The following is a 21,310-nucleotide window of genomic DNA, read 5'->3' as shown; positions in this document are numbered from 1 at the left end:
CGTCAATTCGAATTTCTTCGTTAGTATGTTCCTCAGATTCAGCATCATTCATTTCCTCATCTGGCCCTTGCTCCTGGTCTTCGCTTGCGAAGGTAACCATTTCATAAGATGGAGCGCTGTTAAGTGGCACAAGATCCAGTGGAGCATTTTCTTCAAGTGCTTTGAGGCGCTTGGCCTCTGTGTGTTCTTCTGCTAAAGAGGCCTTTCTCTTCTTGGCTTCCTTTTCAGCAGCCCTTGTCTTTTTCACGTCTGATGCAGACGGAGTCATCTTCTTCACCTTTAAAGCTTTTGGTGAAGGTCTTTTCTCAGCAGATTCATCCGCTGGCTTTGAGGAACCAGCTGGAGGAGAGTCATCAGCTGGCTTTGAAGCAGCAGCTGGAACAGATTCATCAGCTGGCTTGGAAGCAACAGCTGGAGCAGATTCAGTCTCACCAGCTGTGGCAGATTCATCAGCTGGATTTTCCGTGGTGATTTCCTCAATTACCGGTTCATCCACACGGCTTCCTTGAGGGATTTCCTCAGCATGAGTAGTTTCATCAGCTTGCTCTTCAATCCGAAGCTGAGGAGTTGGTACTGGAGGGGCAGCTTTCTTGTTGTAGTCGTTAACAACGTTAGTAGCAAGTTTGATGAAACTGCTTTTGAGACTTTGACGGTCAGAAAGCTTGGAGTACTTATCTGTCAAAATCTTCAACTCTGCCTGTGTTGACACAAGGTCATCAGGCGCCAGGTTGAGGAGATTCTGCTTGAGGAATTTCTCCTTCTTGAGCTTAGCCACTTTGGCCTGTTTAGCTTGCTGCTCCTTCCACTTGGCCTCGTTGATGAATGTGGCCACCATGTGGCTGATGCGTGGGGGAAGTTTCAAATCATCAAGTGGAGTGTTGGGGGTCCTCATACCAGATATTGATGTAGTCGAGGAGGACTTTTGGGTCCATGGCCAGAGGAATGGAGCTGCCAGAAGCTTGAGCTACCCTCTCTTGTTTGTTTCTGATCATTGCTTGCAGAGTTTCATCATCAAATTCATCACTACCCTCTCTTGTTTGTTTCTGGGTCTTGTTCCTCTCCCAGCAGTCACCTTAGTCTCCAGAGGAGTTGGTGAAGACTTAGTCTCCGAGCTTGTTGCAGCTGGGAGTGAGGAGCTAGAGGTAGCGGGCAGTGGCTTCACTACCGGCTTCTGTTCAGGTTTTGAAGCCTGTGGTGGTGCTGAGGATTTTGGTGCTGAGGGTTTTGGCGCTGATGGTTTTGGAGCTGATGCTGGAGCTGGTTTCTCTTGAGGCTTTGAAGCCTTTGGTTTTGGTGGCACAGACTTTTGTTGAGGAATGGCCATGCCAGGGGTCTCAGCAGCAGAGGAAGTAGCTGCAGTTGATGTAGCAGCAGATGATTCATTGAATTTCCTCACAGCAGCCTCTGCGTGCTTCTTGAGCTTTGCCAAGTGTTTTTCCTTTTCATCAGGATAATCATCAAGTGTTTGGAGGCTTGAGGGATCTGCTTCTTGATAATCCTCAAGTGGAGCCCGTTTGCCAGGAGGCTTCAGAGCGAATTTCTTCGCAATTGGGAGTGACGAATCTGTACTCCTTCCACTCCTTAGCCCATCGGTGTTCTATCATCTGAAGCCGAATCTTTCTCTTGGGCATAGTTTCATTTTCATCAGGAGTGCAGTAATCCAGGTATATATCCTCAGGGATATCTGCGGCAGTATTCTGCTCAAGTTTCTTGCCTCCCTTTTGCTTCCTATCATCCTCCATTATCTTCAGCTCAGGATTTTGCTGCTGAGATTGAACTCTTGAGGATTCTGATGAGACTTGAATATTTTCTTCAACAAACGCTACAAATGAGTTAATTTGATGAGAACCGAGAGATTCATCAGCTGACATGTGTGTACCTGTGAACAGAGTATAGTTGCGAGGAATTTGGAGAGGTCATATGCGTTCTCAGATTTGAAGAAGATGAAAAAATTTGACAGTTGAGGAATTTGACCAGTGGTTGAGGAATTTTCCTAAGCATACTGTTCTTGAGTTCCAGAGTTGTACATATCCAAAAATTCGCACAACTGAGGAATCTCGTGAAAATCTTAGATGCTTAGTGAAGTTCATCAATAGTTTGGTGATATGCAGTGTTTGAGAAAAAGTAACGGATGGATTCTTGATGAAAAACAGATTTCACATCTCAGAGGTAAAATAGTAGATCAAACTTGCTGTAAAAATAGGGTTTTTATTTACCCTAGATGGCGCGCACGAAGAACAGAGAAGAGTAGCAGGAGAAGCTCTTTCGGTGCGTGTCCAATGCTCCCTAACCCGGCAGCAGAGGACGTCTACGGCGGCGGTGGACAAGGATGGTCTGACTCTGGAGTGGTTTCGGCGACGGAAAAGTCGAGGAAGTGAAGCTTTTCTTCGCCGGCGTCGAGACTTCCCGCGGTGGCGCTAGGGTTTGGAGATTTTCTGTAGCAGGAGAGCGATGGAGCGAAGAAGTGTTTACCGAGGGGGATGGGGACATATTTATAGCCAGGTAGTTACTGTTGTTGCGAGGAAATCGGACCAAATAGCCCCTGCCTCTACGTCTCTGCAGGACACGTGTAGCTTACGAGCAAAGCGGTGGAGATCGTGGTTATCCGAACGAGGAAAGTGGGGTTCAGTTACTGTTCATTTAAAAAAATATTTTTGAAGATTTGAGGATTTTTTACAAAATCATCAGCTGACAAGGACGCAGTGAGGATTTCGAACAAAGTTTCAAGTAGAACGCATATGAAGAATTGAATAGACTGGATGAGAATAGCATAGCGGGAAAGTAGGGTCCGATCACATTCACTTAGATGAAATATCAACTTGAAGAAATATCTATAAGTGAATGCTGTTGAGGACTTGAAATCACAGTCTATCTAGGTAAACGAAAGTCATCAAGTGTTTTTGAAGATTTGACTAACTTGAGGATTGAGTGATAAATCGTCACAATGATGAATTTCAATTTTGAAGAAAAACGATTTTGAAGAACAACTGATTTGAAGAAAATCAATTTTTTGAAGAAATGAGACTTTGAAGAAATTGAACTTGAGGAATTTCACGTTGGGCGGTGGCGTGACCCACCATATAAGAATGTTGATTACAAACACCGTGTACAATTATCGTAGGGCCGTGGGAATCAATTTCTTAGTTGATTTCTTCACACTCAGAGTGATATTCTTCATCAGTTGAAGAAAATCGATCCATCATGTGTTGCACATCTAAGTCATCAATTTTGCATAAGTGTTAGGATGTGTGCACATTTTTACAAAACATTTGAAGATTCTAAGATATTTAGCTCACACCGCAACTTGCAGAACCTTTTCTCATCCAAGGGCTTAGTGAAGATATCTCTCAGTTGATCATCAGTCTTCACATGGTCGATGAGGATATTGCCCTTGAGGACATGGTCCCGAAAAAAATGATGACGAATTTGGCTGTGCTTGGTCTTCAAGTGCTGTACTGGGTTGTATGCAATCTTGATTGCACTCTCATTGTCGCAGTAAAGAGGCACATTCTTCATGTTGATGCCATAGTCCTTGAGGGTTTTCTTCATCCACAACAATTGAGCACAGCATGAACCAGCAGCAATGTACTCATCTTCGGCAATGGAGAGTGATACACAGTTCTGCTTCTTTGAGGACCAGCAAACTAGTGATCTTCCGAGGAAATGGCATGTGCCAGATGTTGACTTGCGATCCACACGGTCACCAGCATAGTCAGAATCAGAATACCCTACCAGATGAAGATTTGAGCCCTTGGGGTACCATAATCCTAGTGTTGGTGTGTGAGCTAAGTATCGAAGAATATGCTTCACAGCCTTATGGTGTGATTCCTTCGGTTTTGCTTGAAAACGTGCAGACATGCAAACACTAAGCATTATATCTGTCCTAGATGCACATAAATACAATAAAGAGCCAATCATAGAGCAATATACTTGCTGATCGAATTCTTTACCATTTTCGTCAGTGCCGAGGTGGCCGTTGGTAGGCATTGGAGTCTTGGCACCTTTGCATTCATGCATGTCGAATTTCCTCAGAACATCCTTGAGGTATTTCTCCTGTGATATGTAGATTCCATTGCATTGTTGACGAATTTGAAGACCTAAGAAGAATTTCAGCTCCCCCATCATAGACATCTGATATTCTTTACTCATCATGTAAGCAAATTCATCACTGTATCGTTTTTCAGTACAGCCAAATATAATATCATCGACATATATCTGACACACAAATAGCTCATTATCATAGGATTTAGTGAAAAGAGTTGGATCAAGTGAACCAGGTTTGAAGCCTTTCTTCATGAGGAATTCCTTCAATGTATCATACCATGCCCGAGGGGCTTGCTTGAGACCATAGAGTGCCTTTTTGAGTCTGAAGACTTTGTCTGGATTCTTTGGATCCTCAAAACCTGGGGGCTGAGCAACATATACTTCTTCCTCAAGCTTACCATTGAGGAATGCACTTTTCACATCCATTTGATATAATATGATGTTATGATGATTAGCATAAGCAAGTAGTATCCGAATAGCTTCAAGTCTAGCAACAGGTGCAAAAGTTTCATCGAAATCTATTCCTTCAACCTGGGTGTAGCCTTGGGCTACAAGTCGTGCCTTATTCCTCACCACTTGACCATCCTCATCTTGCTTGTTTCGGAAAATCCACTTGGTTCCGATGATATTGTGCTTGCGAGGATCTGGTCGTTTGACGAGCTCCCATACGTCATTCAACTTGAATTGAAGAAGTTCGTCTTGCATAGCTTGGATCCACTCCGGTTCCAGGAAAGCCTCAACAACTTTTGAGGGTTCTGTGATATATGCAAAGGAGAAATTCCCACAAAAGTTAACTAAGTGTGAAGCTTTTGAGAGAGTGAGAGGACCTGGCGCATTGATGTCATTGAGGATTTTTTCAAGTTCCACTTAATTTGCAATCCTCGGATGAGCTGGTTGAGGATTTCGTCTGGGCTGAGGAAGTGGTTCTGGAGCAATTTCCTCAGGAGCACCTTCTTGATTTTCATAAGTGATGGGGATGATTTCTTCATCAGTTTCCTCAGTGGGAACAATGTCTTCAGTAGGTTTCAGCTTTATTGCTTCCTTAGGAGACAGCTTATCTGGTTCAGAAGGCAATTGCTCTCTTTGCGAGCCATTAGTTTCATCGAACCGCACATCTACAGTCTCAACAACTTTGTTGTGATAGTTGTTGAAGACTCTGTAGGTGTGCGAGTCCTTTCCATAACCGAGCATACAACCCTAATGTGCTTTAGGTGCAAATTTTGAGCTATGGTGAGGATCTCTAATCCAACATTTTGCATCGAAGACTTTGAAATAACTTACATTGGGTTTCTTATCAGTGAGGAGTTCATATGAGGTTTTCTTGAGGAATTTATGAAGATATACCCTGTTGATGATATGGCATGCAGTGTTGATTGCTTCAGGCCAAAAGCGATGAGGAGTCTGATATTCTTCAAGCATGGTTCTTGCCATCTCAACCAGAGTCTTGTTCTTCCTTTCGACGACACCATTCTGTTGAGGAGTATAAGGAGCAGATAATTCGTGAGTAATACCAAGTTCATCAAGACCGGTGTTTTTGAACTCTGTTCCATTATCACTCGTGATATGTTTGATCTTGATGCCGAAGTTCGCCGAGGCCCTTGAAGAAAATCGTTTAAAGATTTCCTACACTTCAGTTTTATATAAGATGATATGCACCCATGTATATCTGGAATAATCAACAACTATGACGAAGCCATATAAAGATGCTGCATTTGTTAGTGTGGCATAATGAGTAGGTCCGAATAGATCCATGTGAAGCAATTCGAATGGACGAGTAGTAGTCATGATAGTCTTCGAGGGATGCTTGGATCTGGTCATTTTCCCAGATTCACATGCACCACAGAGATGATCCTTGAGGAATTTGACTGATTCGATGCCAATGACATGCTTCTTCTTTGCAAGTGTGTGCAAATTCCTCATGCCTGCATGACCTAGTCTTCGGTGCCACAGCCATCCTTCTGAGGTTTTTGCTAGTAAGCAAGTGGCTGGTTGAGGACCTGTAGAGAAATCAACAATGTACAAATCCCCTCTTCTGACACCTTCGAAGACTTTGGATCTGTCAGATTCCATGATGACAACACATCTATATCTACCAAAGATAACAATCATATCAAGATCACAAAGCATCGATACTGACATGAGGTTAAAACCAAGGGATTCAACCAGCATCACTTTGTCCATATGCCTATCCTTGGAAATAGCCACTTTGCCAAGTCCCAATACCTTGCTTTTACCTTTGTCAGCATATGAGATTTGCTTCAGAGGTGATGGAGTTAGTGGCATATTCATCAGCAAGCTTTTATCACCAGTCATGTGATGTGTGCAGCCACTATCAAGAACCCACTCAGTACTCTTGGGTTTGTCATCCTGCAGATGAATTAGTACAGCTTACCATCTCATATGCTTCAGACTTGAAGAATATGATATCAATTTCATCAGATAGGAATTTCATCATAACAGAATTATAAGGACGTGTGAAATATTTCTATTTCATCAATATTAGCTTGCGTCCTATCAAGTATTTCCTCAGGTCTCCAGCAACTTCTTCAGATGATGATTTTCATGTGGAGACCTGACCTGCAGAAGTGATTAGTTCAATTTCTTCACCACCCACATCTGAAGGGGTGGTAAATCATTCATCATCCTGCGAGCACCATATGAGAAAGGAGGCATTGAAGCTAATGCACTTCTCTTAGCAGTAGGGGGGTTAAAGTACTCATATGAATATGCATAGAAATGGTTTGAGGTTTTATGAACATAATGATTTGAAGAGTAACGCTCATATTCATATTCCTTGTAGTTTCCCTTCATGTTAGAAGCATTAGCATGGGTACGAGCATAATTTTGACCAGTTGAGGATTTTGATCCTCTTGAAGACTTTGGTCCTCGTGAGGAATTTGATCTAGGGTTCAGATTCTTCATTGGTGGTGTCATGAGGACATTCACCTGAAGATTTTCAAGACAACTTTTGGGAACCCAGATTTTCCTCAAGGGATGGCCATTCCTGCAGTTAGTTCCAACATATCGAGCAAACACTTCACCAGATTGATTTTTGAACAGTTTATAGTTGGAGTCAAATGACTCATCTGAGGAAGAGGATAATTCACATGAAAAGCCAATTAGATTGGATGGATCAAAAGGAGGCCCAGTAGCAACAACCCATGAGGTTTTGGGATACTTCTCAGGTTTCCAATAAGATCCATCAGCATTCAATTTCCTCTCAAAGGCAATTCCTTCTTTCCTCGGGTTCCTGTTCAAGATCTGCTTTTTGAGCACATCACAAAGGGTTTGATATCCTTTGAGACTTTTTTATATGCCTGTCACATACAATTCCTTCAGCCCTGCATTTTCATCAGTGACATTTGTGTTTTCCTCAAGTGAGGAATTTGACACTACAGGAGGAGTTGAAGAATTTGTAGCAATAGAAGCATTTGATGATTCTAGTGAAGAATTAGCAGTTTCACGTTCAATGCATTTAAGACATGGAGGAATGGATTCAGCTTGAGCAGCGCTGATCTGTTGAGCTAGTAATGAATCATTTTCCATACGAAGATCATCATGAGAAATCCTCAACTTCTCTAGATCAAGCTTCCTTTGAAGAAATTCATAGGAACGTTTCTCATGATCAGCGAGGAGTGTGTCATGACGATCTTGAAGATTATCAAATCTAGACTAAAGACTTTTCACATCTTCAGTGAGTATTTGGGTAAGATTCATTTCATCATTCAACAGGTCATCACTTCTATCTAGCAGTTTCTGAATCTTTTCCACGGCATTTTGTTGTTTAATGGCAATGATAGCAAGTTTATTGTAACTGGGTTTTTTATAATCATCAGGTTCATAGTCACTTGAATCAGAGGAGGAAGCATCATTCGGTACCTTTGAACCTTTTGCCATGAAGCAATAGGTTGGAGCAAAGTCATCAGCATAGTCATCAGTGTGGATGGTGTTATCATCTTCTTCAAGGTTGAAGATTGACTTGCCGACGAAAGTGGTTGCAAGTGCAAGACTCACCTGTCCGGATTCTGAGTCTTCATCAGAACCCCCCTCTTCATCACATTCCTCTGATTCTGCCTCGTAATCCATTTCCTTGCCAATAAGTGCCCGAGCCTTTCTGAAACTAGTCTTCTTGTGCGATGAGGGCTTTGAAGATGAGGATTTTGAAGATTTCTTCTTCTTCCTCAAGACATCAGAACTGTCATCCTTGTATTTCTTCCTCTTTGATTCCTTTCCCCAACGGGGATAATCAACAATGTAGTGACCTGATTTCTTGCATCTGTGGCAGATTCTTTTCTTGTAGTCCTCAGATGAAGATTTTGATTTCCTCATATCTCTTCTTGAAGATTTACCGAACTGGCCACATCGTGGAAACCTCTGGAATTTCCTCACGAGCATTGCAAGATCCTGTCCAAATTCTTCAGGATCACCAATGCTATCATCTGAGCCTTCTTCTTCAGATGAGGAAATTGCTCTAGCCTTTAGTGCACGTGGTCTAGAATAGCTTGGTCCATATAGATCTTTCTTTTCTTCTTGCTGGAATTCATGAGTATTGAGTCTTTCGAGTATATCAGCTGGATGAAGCATCTTGTAGTCTGATCTTTCTTGAATCATCAGGACTAAAGTATCAAATGAAGAATCCAAAGATCTTAGCAATTTCTTCACAACTTCGTGATCAGTAATGTCTCGAGCTCCCAGTGCTTGCAATTCATTTGATATGTCAATGAGGCGATCAAAGGTATCTTGGCAGCTTTCATTGTCAAGCCTCTTGAAGCGATTGAAGAGATTGCGAAGAACATCAACACGAGAATCACGCTGGGTTGATACTCCTTCATTTACTTTGCACAGTCTCTCCCAGATAAGTGTCGCTGAGCCCAAAGCACTCACTCTTCGAAACTGGCCTGGGCTCAGATGGCCACAGATGATATTCTTCGCTTGAGAAGCAAGTTGCTTATATTTCTTCACATCACCAGCAGACACACTAGCAGAGATGATGGGGACACCATGTTCCACAATATACCAGAGATCATTGTCAATAGCTTGTAGATGCATCTGCATCTTGGTCTTCCAGAAGGGAAAGTTCTTTCCTTCGAAAGTAGGACATGCTGCAGTAACCTTAATCATGCCTGCAGTCGACATAACTAAAACTCCAGGTGGTTAAACCAAAATCACACAGAACAAGGGAGTACCTTGCTCTGATACCAATTGAAAGTGCATTATATCGACTAGAGGGGGTGAATATGAGATTTTTCGAATTTCATCACTGAGGAAATTCCTCACTGACGTCTAACTTACAGCGGAAACAGTAAAGAATCAGGTGTGCAAAGTTTCACTACAACAGTTTTTTAGTATGAGGAATGTGAAAACAGATTGCACAATAAGCTGGCATGCAGAAAACAGATGATGATTAACTTGCGTGAAGAATTTGGGGTTGAGGAATTTCAGAGAAAGTCTTCAGCAAATTCTTCAAACAGTGACAGTGAAAATCATCAACACATAATCTGAGGAATATAGAGAGTTGAGGAATTAGAACCCGTTTCACAGCGAAGACAATAGTTGATGACCCAGTTCCAACTGATGTCACAGTTGTACATCTGGTTTGGAGCGGCTTGGTATTGAAACCAAAAGACACACAGTCCCGGGACACACAGTCCCTACCGTATTCTCCTTGGGCTAAGAACACACAGTCCTCACCCAACACTCGTGGTATGTCTTCAGGGCAGACTTCCAAACCCTCACAAACTTGGTCACCCGGTGATCCACATTTGACTGCTGGATTGCTCTAGACCATGACGCCTAACCGTCTGGAGGATGCACAGTCCTCAAAGGTAAAAGGCTTCAGTCCCACGCAGGAACAACTTCTTCAGTGATGCTCAATCACTTGGTTCTCGGTTTGTGTTTTGGTGTTTGGGGGTATTTCCTCACTGATGAATTACTCTCGAAGACTCTGAGGAATTTGGGTTGCTCTTATGACAAGTGTCAGTTTCTAAAGGAGCAGCCAACCAGCTACTGGTTGTGGGGGGCGGCTATTTATAGCCTGGGAGCATCCCGACATGATATGACATTAATGCCCTTAACTAATATGACCATTGGTGCGGATAAGACCAATGATGTGGCGTGGCTATCGAAACGGTCGGGACCCTCAACTGTGAGAGTCCTCATGTCACTCATATTCCTCACTTGAGGCTTTTAGTAGGATTAGGCTTGGGTTGAGCATCATGAGGAAATTCATTCCAATGTGTTACCTCGACCCCCTTTAACAGTACGGTGTTCCTATTACTCAAGTGTGAAGAAAACAAAACAGAAAGAGTAAATCTTCATGCTTCAAAGTCTTAAGAATGATTTTCTTCAGGACACACCGAATTCCTCAATTTCAATATCTTCATGAGGAATATCTATTTCATCACAAGTTCTTTGCGATTCAAATCTTCAGCTTCAGACCAATTTCTTCAACCGAAGATATACATTTTTAGGGGTCGATATTCATCGAATATTTCAAACTCCTCAGCAACTTATAGATCCCGTGTACACTCATGAACACATTAGATACTTAACCTATAAGTCTTCAAACCACCAAAATCACTAAGGGGCACTAGATGCACTTACAAGGGGCCTTCTTGGGCTTGCCCACCAGCCCACTAAGGGCTGGTGCGGCACCCCTAAGGCCTATGGGCTTCCCCGGGGTGGGCTGCGCCCCAGTGAACATCTGGAACCCATTCGTCATTCCCGGTAATTTTGAAAACCTCCCGGTAGTCAAATGAGGTCATCCTATATATCAATCTTCATCTCCGGACGATTCTGGAACCCTCGTGACGTCCGTGATCTCATCTGGGACTCCGAACAACATTCGGTAACCAACCATATAACTCAAATACGCATAAAACAACGTCGAACCTTAAGTGTGCAGACCCTGCGGGTTCGAGAACTATGTAGACATGACCCGAGGGACTCCTCGGTCAATATCCAATAGCGGGACCTGGATGCCCGTATTGGATCCTACATATTCTACGAAGATCTTATCGTTTGAACCTCAGTGCGAAGGATTCATATAATCCCGTATGTCATTCCCTTTGTCCTTCGGTATGTTACTTGCCCGAGATTCGATCGTCAGTATCCGCATACCTATTTCAATCTCGTTTACCGGCAAGTCTCTTTTCTCGTTCCGTAATAGAAGATCCCGTGACTTACACTAAGTCACATTGCTTGCAAGGCTTGTGTGTGATGTTGTATTACCGAGTGGGCCCCGAGATACCTCTCCGTCACATGGAGTGACAAATCCCAGTCTTGATCCATACTAACTCAACGGACACCTTCGGAGATACCTGTAGAGCATCTTTATAGCCACCCAGTTACGTTGAAACGTTTGATACACACAAAGCATTCCTCCGGTGTCAGTGAGTTATATGATGTCATGGTCATAGGAATAAATACTTGACACGCAGAAAAAAGTAGCAACAAAATGACACGATCAACATGCTACGTCTATTAGTTTGGGTCTAGTCCATCACATGATTCTACCAATGATGTGATCCAGTTATCAAGCAACAACACCTTGTACATAGTCAGAAGACCCCGACTATCCTTGATCAACTGGCTAGCCAACTAGAGGCTTGCTAGGAACAATGTTTTGTCTATGTATCCACGCATGTATCTAAGTCTTTATTCAATACAATTATAGCATGGATAATAAACGATTATCTTTATACAGGAATTATAATAATAACTTATTTATCATTGCCTCTAGGGCATAATTCCAACATATACCATCTACAAGATAATACCCCTTTGTGTATTCAAGCCCATTGATAGTGTAGTTGCAAGCAGGAGCATCACGACTAGCAAGCTTAGCAAACAAATGAGACCGTTGCAACACATTGATATCATTGAAAGTGCCCGGAATACCAAAAAAGCAATGCCAAATCCATAAGTCCTCGGATGTTACGGCCTCTAGCACAATTGTTGCATCACGAAACTTGCCACAATACATTCCTTGCCAAACCTTGGGGCAATTTTTCCAATTCCAATGCATACAATCAATGCTACCTAGCATGCCATGCCAACCTCTCCTCTCATTAGATGCCATCAATTTCTTTGTGTCATGTTCATTGGGTGCCCGAACATACTCAGGACCGAAGACATGGATGATCACTTACGCAAATCCACGCACATACTCAGTTTTGGTATCTTCACCAATGCGAAGATACTCATCGGCATAGTCATCCGGAATGCCATATGCAATCACCCGCATAGCTGCGGAGATTTTTTGATATCTCGTTCCCAAGATGGCGATTCTGAGGAATGCACAAACGCCCGATAGTCGATCCTCGCCTCCTCTTCCGGTTCTCGTCTTCATGCTCCTTCATGGTAAGCGCCATGATTAATGTTTGCTGCCAAAAGTTTGCAAGCATGGTCTCAACATCCGAGCCATCCGAATCGAACGTATCGGATAGTGAGAACCTCTCGCACGGGGTCAACTCCATCTTCTCGCAGAGCTCGCAAAAATCAGAAAAAGGGACTAACCGGTGGCGGGTGATCCCAGGCGGCTACGAGGGGGTGCGCTCGACGGTGGTCGATCCCTGGCGGCGACGGTGGGGGGTGGCTCTTCTCGCCGGATCCGGAGGGGCGGTGCAGCGGCTCGCCTGCAGATATGGCCGGAATCGCCGGCGGCGGGCGGGCGGAAGCAAGGGCGGGGCGGCCACGGAAGGAGGGGGAAATTAGCACGGGCTGAAATGTCCCTCCCGCCAACTGCTTCTCTGTGATGCAGGGCACCGCAGCCACGAGGGGGAAACCCGCGTTTTCCCAGGTTGGGGTCGGGAATTTGCCGCGCCCCTCAAAATTTTTTGCGGGCTGGGGCGGGATGCGTAGTCTGGTCGGGCAGGCTTTCCGGTCTGTACCCGTATTTTGACGGTTATTTTGCGGGTCAGGGCAGATACGGGGTCGGCTAGAGTTGCTCTAAATAGTAACTTTTTTATATTCTGGACCTTATTTAAGGTGCAAGTAGTTTGAATATTAATTATCTACTGACTTCTTTCCACCATGTATGAATTATTTGACAAAAGAAACGTCGATTTCAAAAGGAATGGCACCAAATGGCGGGGCATGTTCACTAAAAAGAAAAGAAGAAAACTTGACACCACTTGACTTCTCCGTCCTGAGTCCTGACCTTGTTGAATTGCATGGTGGTATTAAGGCGGGTAGCACATTTTTTGGAAAGTCAAACCTCACAAATTTTGACCAACTTAATGGAGAAAAACATTTATATCTATAATGCCAATATATATCATTACATTCATCATAAGACAGAGTTTCATATTAGTTTTCCCAATAATAAGTGCCACACGTGTCGCAGGAAGCAACATGATCCAAAAGTCTCATTGCCATCCATTTTGTACATCAAACACATGACATCTGCGGATTTGTTTTTGGGTTTTCTAGACTTTGAAATGTTTTATCTCTTAAAAAAAATATGATTGATTTTTTTTCACCAGTAAATCCGCCTCAACGAGATCTATAAAACTAGATCACATATTGATATGTTTTGAAGACTTTATTTTGCGACGAAAATTGCCATGCTGTTTAATTGTAGTTCACTACTCCAACACTTAATTGGGGGGCAATTAACTGCCGGGAGAAGTATGTGAATAAGAGCAAATGATGTGCTAGAAAACATGTTACTGCCGGCAGAAGTACTTTCGGACAAAAAAACTGCCGGTAGAACTTGACGAATAAGGGCACAAAAATTGTCGGCGACAATTTCCACAAAGATTTTTTATATATATGCAAGAATATGGCCCAATAGGCCCAAACAGAAGCCCATATGCTTAAAAAAATCAGGCCGAGCGTGCTAATCGTGCCTCGGGCCGGCCCATTTACCCAGTCGTGCCGTGCTTGGGCATGACTGCCAGGCACGCGGGCCGCCACGGCACGACCCGTATATTAATCGGGCCCAGGCGGGCCATGCCGTGCGAGGCACGTTTACGGCGGGCCGGACCGTGCCGTGCCGGCCCGGCCCGTTTGGCCAGGTATAGTATAGACTGGGCCTCAATCTCCAAACTCTATTCCAAATCGCCCCCAAATACAGAACCAACGTGTGCCCTTGTCCCTGCAACCCCCACATGCGATCTTCCCTTGTCGCCGCCGCCGCTGCCACCGTCAACCACCGCACCCAGTCTTTCTGACTACATCCTCGCGCCCAAGCAGCAGATTGCCCATGCCCTCTCGCCTGTGTTGCCGCCTCCTTCTCACCCGCATCGCTGCACCCCTTATCTTCTCGCCGGCGGCCCCTATTCTTCTCTCCTCGTGTCCCCTCTCGGTGGAGTTTTACATTGCATTTCGTTGGTTGTTTCAGTTCAGAAGCCATTTTATGCTCATTTTGGTCACGTGGCACCATTTTTTTAGCTTAAACATATGTACTTTGCCTTCTGAGGCACAATATTATTAGAAACATATATTTTTGATCTGTTTATGTTATTGAATGAGGCCTTACATGCAATTTGATTGAGCTGTATGTATAATTTGTGTGATCTGTCATGACTATTTGAACATAACGATTCAATATTAAATGAGTGATATCTTGCCTAGAAAAATTTGGATTGCTTGTGAGAAAGTATGTGTTGTCATATTAACTGCCAAGTAAACGTTCTTGTCAGGCAGTGGAACTGCGGTAAACTATAGTTCATATGCTAAGATGAATCTGCTGGGAGAAAATAAACTGCGGACAGATACAATGACAAGGGCAGAAGAACTGTCGGGGGTTGTTTATCTGCCGGGACAAGTAATCCCTGGCAGCCATTGTTTTGGCAGTTCTATCTGCTCGGAGAATCCTTCTCCTCGTAGTTTATCTGCCCTCTTAAGTCCATTCTCCCAACACATTATATGCTAGTGCATTGGTGTTGTGGTGTAGTGGTTCCCGTAGAGTTTACATTAAATTTGCCATGACTTATTTCATCCATGTTTTCTTCTAGGTTTAAAGCTACCGTTGTATTCTAACTAATATTGACTGCAAATTTATTAATTTACCATGGAATTTTTTAGGAATTAAATACCACAAATTTAATTAATGGATCATGTCAATTTTTAGTAATTCATCATGGAAATTTTAGTTTATAGGTCATGGCAATTTTTACTAATTCGTCAATGGAAATTTTAGTTTATAGATCATGGCAATTTTAGTTTATAGACCATGGCAATTTTAGTATTTAGACCATCACAATTCTAGTTTTTTTACCATGGAAATTACTTTTTGTATGAACTATGGCAAAATTTAGTGCATGTATCATGAAAAATTGAAGTAATTCACCATGGCAATTTGTGTTTATGTTTCATGCGAAATTTGAGTCATTGACCATGCATTTTTAAGGTAATTGATGACAGATTTCTTTTTAATTATGAACCATGTAAAAATTATTTCATGGATTATGGAAAAAATACTGATTCACAATGGATAGTTTAGTTCCTTAATTCCCCGTTTTACATCATGTCAAAATTTAGTTTAAACATAGAACAAGAAATAGTTGAAACATATCATAGCTACTTGAGTGTAAACACCATGGCAATTTATGTGCAATAGACATGACAACTTTTAACCCAAAAAAGTCATCCGAATATATCGATATGAAATCTAGTTTCTAAGATCTCGTCGTGACGGATTTAATGGTGAAAATAATTTTTCAGTGATTTTTTTATTTAAGAGATAAAAGAAATTAAAAACTGAAAACCCGAAACATTCTTGTTGACATCATTAGTTTCGTCACTCGTGGATGCATGCGGTGACATGGACCAGTCTCTACTCACGGGCATATGGTCGGATATTGCTCCCACCACACGTGTGGTGGTTATTAACGTCCATTATTTTTGGTATTCTAGATATAAAAAGTTCTCTCTATAAACTTCGTAAAACTTTCAAGAATTTACTTTTCAAAAAATTCGCACATGCTACCTTATGGAACGAGTTTATAAATATCCATGTATTCATTCTATGTCTAATCAATAGAAGAGTAATCCAAAAATGTATAAATATTATAACAATAATTAAATGTATTATGTTGCATGTGGGACAAAATGTAGCCTTTTAGCTAATATTTTAGGAAGGCTCTACACATGGTAGGTTTACTTACGAGTATTACATACAATAGAGAAAATAAACTATTACATAGCATGATGCAACATGAAGGTGTATTAGTGTATAGTGTATACTAGGTAATATCAAGTTGTGGTTGAAATTTGAACCGAAAGTAAAGAACAAAATCTCTTGCGGAACTGAAAGTTCATACTTTCTATTTAAGTATGATGATTCTTTCTAGAATATGCTTCACTTACAATGTAAGCACAGTGCAAACTTTGTGAAGTTGCCAACAATTCTAGACACCTCCGCTCATGAGGACATAACATGACCCCATGCCAATATTAATATTTGGAGAATAATATGGGCATCAACTCACGCATAGATAGAAATGCACCCACATACTAAAAGCACAACTTCTCCCTAGGTGTTTTGGTAATTAATAACAATATATATTTCATTGGACTAATGATTCTACGAAGTATATTTCAGGAAAAGTTCAATGAATGGATTGACAAAGGATTGGGAAGAGATCCCCTAGATGCGTGGAACATCAATTGACAACAAGCTTCAAGACTCTACATTTTGCTTTCATATGAGAAATCACAATTGAGTCCATAGAAAAGACAATAATATTAAAAGGGGGTGAGGTATCTCTCATGGGAATGATCTTGACAATAGTACCGAGGGTACGAATGAGGGGCAAAGCCTAGCTAGGGCGCAGAGGATACACTCGGATGTATGAGTTCAGGCCTCACTGGGAGTGGCAACGATCCTATGTCTCAAGCCTCGGAGGCTGGTGTTGGATTATAGAGTATGAGATAGTACAGAATGTTGAACCCTTGCTCAGGAGCCCGGGGATGGCTTATATAGAGTGTGCCACGACCGATCGGACTTCATTACAAGGGCGAGTAAATGCTAATAACTACGGAAGTTACTAGTAACGACAGCTCTAACTCTGGTGTTACTGGTAACGCGCGTCTTCACTGCACTTCATGTGACAGTTCAACTATGTGACCATTGTAGTCTCTTCGTTGCCCACATCCTGCTGCAGTCCGAGAGTTGAGGGACGTCCTACTAATATGAAGCTGGCCGAGTGAAGTCATGTGAGCCGAGTGACATACACTTGTTCGAGTGAAACCATGGCTACATAAGTGACTTTTGGGATGCTAATGTCCATGTAGGGTCTTGGGCAGGCCTAGGGACTCACGTTCGTAGGACTACCCCTAATGTACGACCTCGTCAGTAGCCCCCGAATCTGTTGGGATTTTATTGCCCGAGTGGAAGGCACTTGATTGTGCCTTCGGCGTCTCAGGGGCGCTGAGGTTATAGCTCGGGGCTACATCACTTGGGCTCTCAATAAACCACTATGGATTCAAGAGTGAAAGATTCCGAGTGTGGAAGCACGTCGGTTTTCTTCCAATAGGAAATAATCGAATACCTTACAGGGAGGTATGCTCAATGATTCGAATGATCGCGAGCTCGGGGCTTCGATCATTCAATCGGTGGAGTAGGACGGGTCCTAGTCATGCTATGGCGCGGGGGATCTGATCGCCTTCTTGCGTGTTCGAATGCCTGTTATCCCATGAGTGGCAGAGTATCTGAGTCCCCAAACTGTGTGATATGGATACGGGATCCATACGGGCAATGAGGGGAGGGAGCGGATTTTCCATGATATTTTGAATCGATAGCGCGCGCTCGGAAGCACAATCAGCTGCGACGTGAGTAGTGGAAGTAGTGGAGGGACGCCTTGATTTCTGCACCTGAAATGTCGATGTCGTCCTACAGGGACGCCGTCACCGGGATCCTACAGATCTTCCTCGTGCAGGCGAAACACTCAGTGGGGTATATTCTAGTAGCATATAAATAGGCCGAGGTAGTGGAGGAAAGGAATCATGGCACCAGATCTGAGTCCCCTTTTTCTTCTTCATTGAGCCTCGCGGTTGCCTCTGTTTGAGTTCTTCCACCTCGCCCCCCGTCGTGCAGCCTGGCAAAAGGTGCGACTGTGAGAGCCGAGCGGGCCACGAAAGGTTCGTGCGGTTCCTCTTCGAGTGCCGGGGTGCTTCCACCAGGGTGGATCCAGGGCGACTGGATGTCGTCCCGGGTCTCCAAGGATCGAATGCTCGACCTGGAGAGCGAAGGCTTGGTGGTTCCGGGCAGCTGGCGGTTGCCAAATGAAGGCTAGCTAGAACCTTCGCCGAGGGGCGAAGAGCGGGTGCTCCTGGTCACCCACATTGAAAGAGGTTTCTCCCTACCACCGCATCCGTTCTTCCGAGCGTTCCTCGACTTTTTTGATGCACAACTCCACCATCTTCCCCCAACGCTGTCTCGTACTTAGCTGCTTTCATATCAGTGTGTGAGAATTTCCTCGGGTGCTATCCACACTTGGGATTATTCAACCAGTTGTTCACGTGCCGAGTCATAACCGTCAAAAAAATCTTCTCAGTCGTGGGAAAAACACATGTAGTGCAGCTTTGTGGTGGCTTAGGAATCCAACTGAGGGGTAAGAGTAGTTTTCCTCAGATGTCCTTCCCGATTCGGTGAAGGGTTGGCAAGACTCCTGGTTTTACTTCTAGGCCGTCCCAATCGGTGAGGGTCAGTCGGGTCTCCCACTTTATTTGCCTGATCGAATTTGGTCGGCTCCCTCATTGTGCGTATCGAAGGAAGAGAGGACATACATAGATATCTTGGTGATAGCATTGGTTGCTTTGTTGCAGAAGAACATCAATGGGATGGACCTCCTGGAAGTCTTTTTCCAGTGGAGGATTCAACCCCTGCAGGCGAGGGCTCATCCCATGTGGATGTATAGCGGTCCGGATGATCCAACTCGCGTACACCCGGAGGAGGTCGAGGCAGAGCGGATGGAGGAAAAGCTCAAGGCTATTACACATGTGTGAGACAATCCTAGGGGCACGAGGGTGCTGCCGCCCATCTGAACTGAGTTGCCTCCGAATGAGGTAAAGCTTCACGAGCTTGAACCGAGTGAATTTCTTTGTTGCTTGTTGTTTTTGTTTGTTTTGACTTTGTCACTTGGCAGGTTTTGAGAGAACTTGTCAGTTATATCCCATCGCTTGACCGCGCGCCCATCGACGTGGCGAGTGACACCGAGCATCAGGGGGACTCGAATGGCGGAGAAGGCGAGGATGACGACGAGGAGATGGAGGAGAGTGATGACGAATACGGGGATGAGGTGGGGTCCTCCCCGTGTGGTGAAGTTCCACCCGAGGCTCGCTCGAAAGCGCATTAGGACCCTGGGGTCCGTATCGAGGACTCTAAGACAACGAAGGTGGTGAATCCGACTATGCTAGCTATGTCGACCCGTGGTTCCAAATGCGATCGGAGCGAGCCGGAGGTATCGCCAGAGAAGGTTGCCAAACACCCCAAGACTACGACCTCGAAGCTCCGAAAGGCTGTCCTGCCGCGCATCAAGGTTGACATGCCAATTGCTTCAGCGTAAGTACCTCTGCTGAATGATTTTTTCCTTCACTAGTCAAGATATTCCAAGTGATGATAGGTCTTCTTTTTTATCTTTGTTGGAGGGTTGATACATCGACCACTTATGTGGAGACTAAGACCTCCAACAAAGGGCAGACGGATGCCAATGTCGCTTCTTCTAAAGGTATCCCTTGGGCTAATTTATGTGCCATTCAGGTCTTTTAGGATCTAGCCACGTGATGGTGCTTTGAATGTTTGTGGATGTGTGCAGAGCCACGAGTTGTGATTGAACTTGATCCTGTCGGTCCTGTGGCGGTTGGAGGAGCATCCAAACAAGCTGGGCCTTCCATCCGAGTGATCGAGTCCTCGACTACCTAGGTTCAGGTTCCTGAGGCCGAGGAGACTGCTTTGGTTGGAGTGCCACTCCGACCTGGTCCACCTTCCACGTCTTCGCTTCCTTCTATGGACCGCAACGTCTTCCAGCTGTACCATATCCCGGAGGATCAGGAGGGAGCACGCAAGGCGGCCCTGGCTCAACTAGAAGTAATGGTTGGGCGACTTAAAGAAGCGTACGTTGCTAGTGAAGCCGTGGCGAAGAACATCCGGGTGAGTCCTTTTGTGGACACATGTTTTGGTTTTTGAACTTGATCCCGAGTGGGTTTGCTCTGAGGCACACCCAGTGGGTGTTGTTTTCTAGTGGGAGCATGCTGAGCGCACCCACTCGATGTAGTCCCCAAGGCTACGGTCGACTGTAGCAGTCGATGGTAGTCTTAGTTCCTATTTTGTTTTGAGTGAGGTAGATAGGGTACGAGGCCCTTTTTTCCTTCCTCCTATTTTTCTAGTGGGGGCGCCCTGAGCGCACCCAGTGGGTGTAGTCCCCGAGCCTACCATGGAAGACTGCCTCTGTGCCCGGGGGCCATGATGATGCTATGGAGAAGGAGCTGTAGGAACTCTGACTGAGCTTTGATGCTGAGAAGGCCAAGAATAAGCGACTGGAATAGGAAAAATGCATAGCTTAAGGTAGGCTTCCATTGTTCGTCTGGTTCCTGATTCAGCTGTCTTTCCTATCTGACTCAGGCTATCTTGTCAGATCGCCTTTCTGAGAGACTGAAGAATTCCACTTCTCTAGTTACCATGAAGGACACCCTCGAGAAGAGGGATGAAGAACTTGCGTTGGCTTGGAAAGAGGCCAAGCTGAAGACCCAGGCGACCGAAACCAAGCTTAAGACGGTCGGACACTTGAAGAAGAGAATCGACTTCTGAAGGCTGGTGCATAGAAATCTGTTGCAGAACTCGCCGAGCTGAAGAAGCACTATGCTGAGTGGGAGGCCAAATTTAAGAAGTTCATTGAGGACTTTAGCGTGGAACACTATGAGAAGTTAAAGGTATGCTATGCATCCGAATGATCTCTCGTTGTCGCCTTGCACTTTCCGAGCGATATTTTCTCATCTTTTTGTTTTCCGACTAAATCCATCCTTCACCAATGGTGTTGAAGAAGAGACGACACGACTAGAGAAAGAGCTTCACCCCAAGAGAGGGTTCCTGAAGGACAATGCTGCCTTAGCTCTTCTCACACTGGAAACCCGCGTCGACTATGTATTGAGTTGCTTCAAATGGCTCCAGTCGGTCGCTGGGGAGATAGATCAAGAGAAAGCCCCTGTCAATGCACTCCCAAAGGACGCCCAGACCATCGTGAACTGCGTGAAGGCCATCCCCAGAGAACTGCAATCTTGGAAGAAGTCATCGGCGAGTGTCGGAGCCAACATCGCCCTC

This window comes from Hordeum vulgare, chromosome 1H (assembly GCF_904849725.1).
Source record: "Hordeum vulgare subsp. vulgare chromosome 1H, MorexV3_pseudomolecules_assembly, whole genome shotgun sequence".
Classification (NCBI taxonomy): Eukaryota; Viridiplantae; Streptophyta; class Magnoliopsida; order Poales; family Poaceae; genus Hordeum; species Hordeum vulgare.
This window is presented reverse-complemented; position numbering follows the sequence as displayed.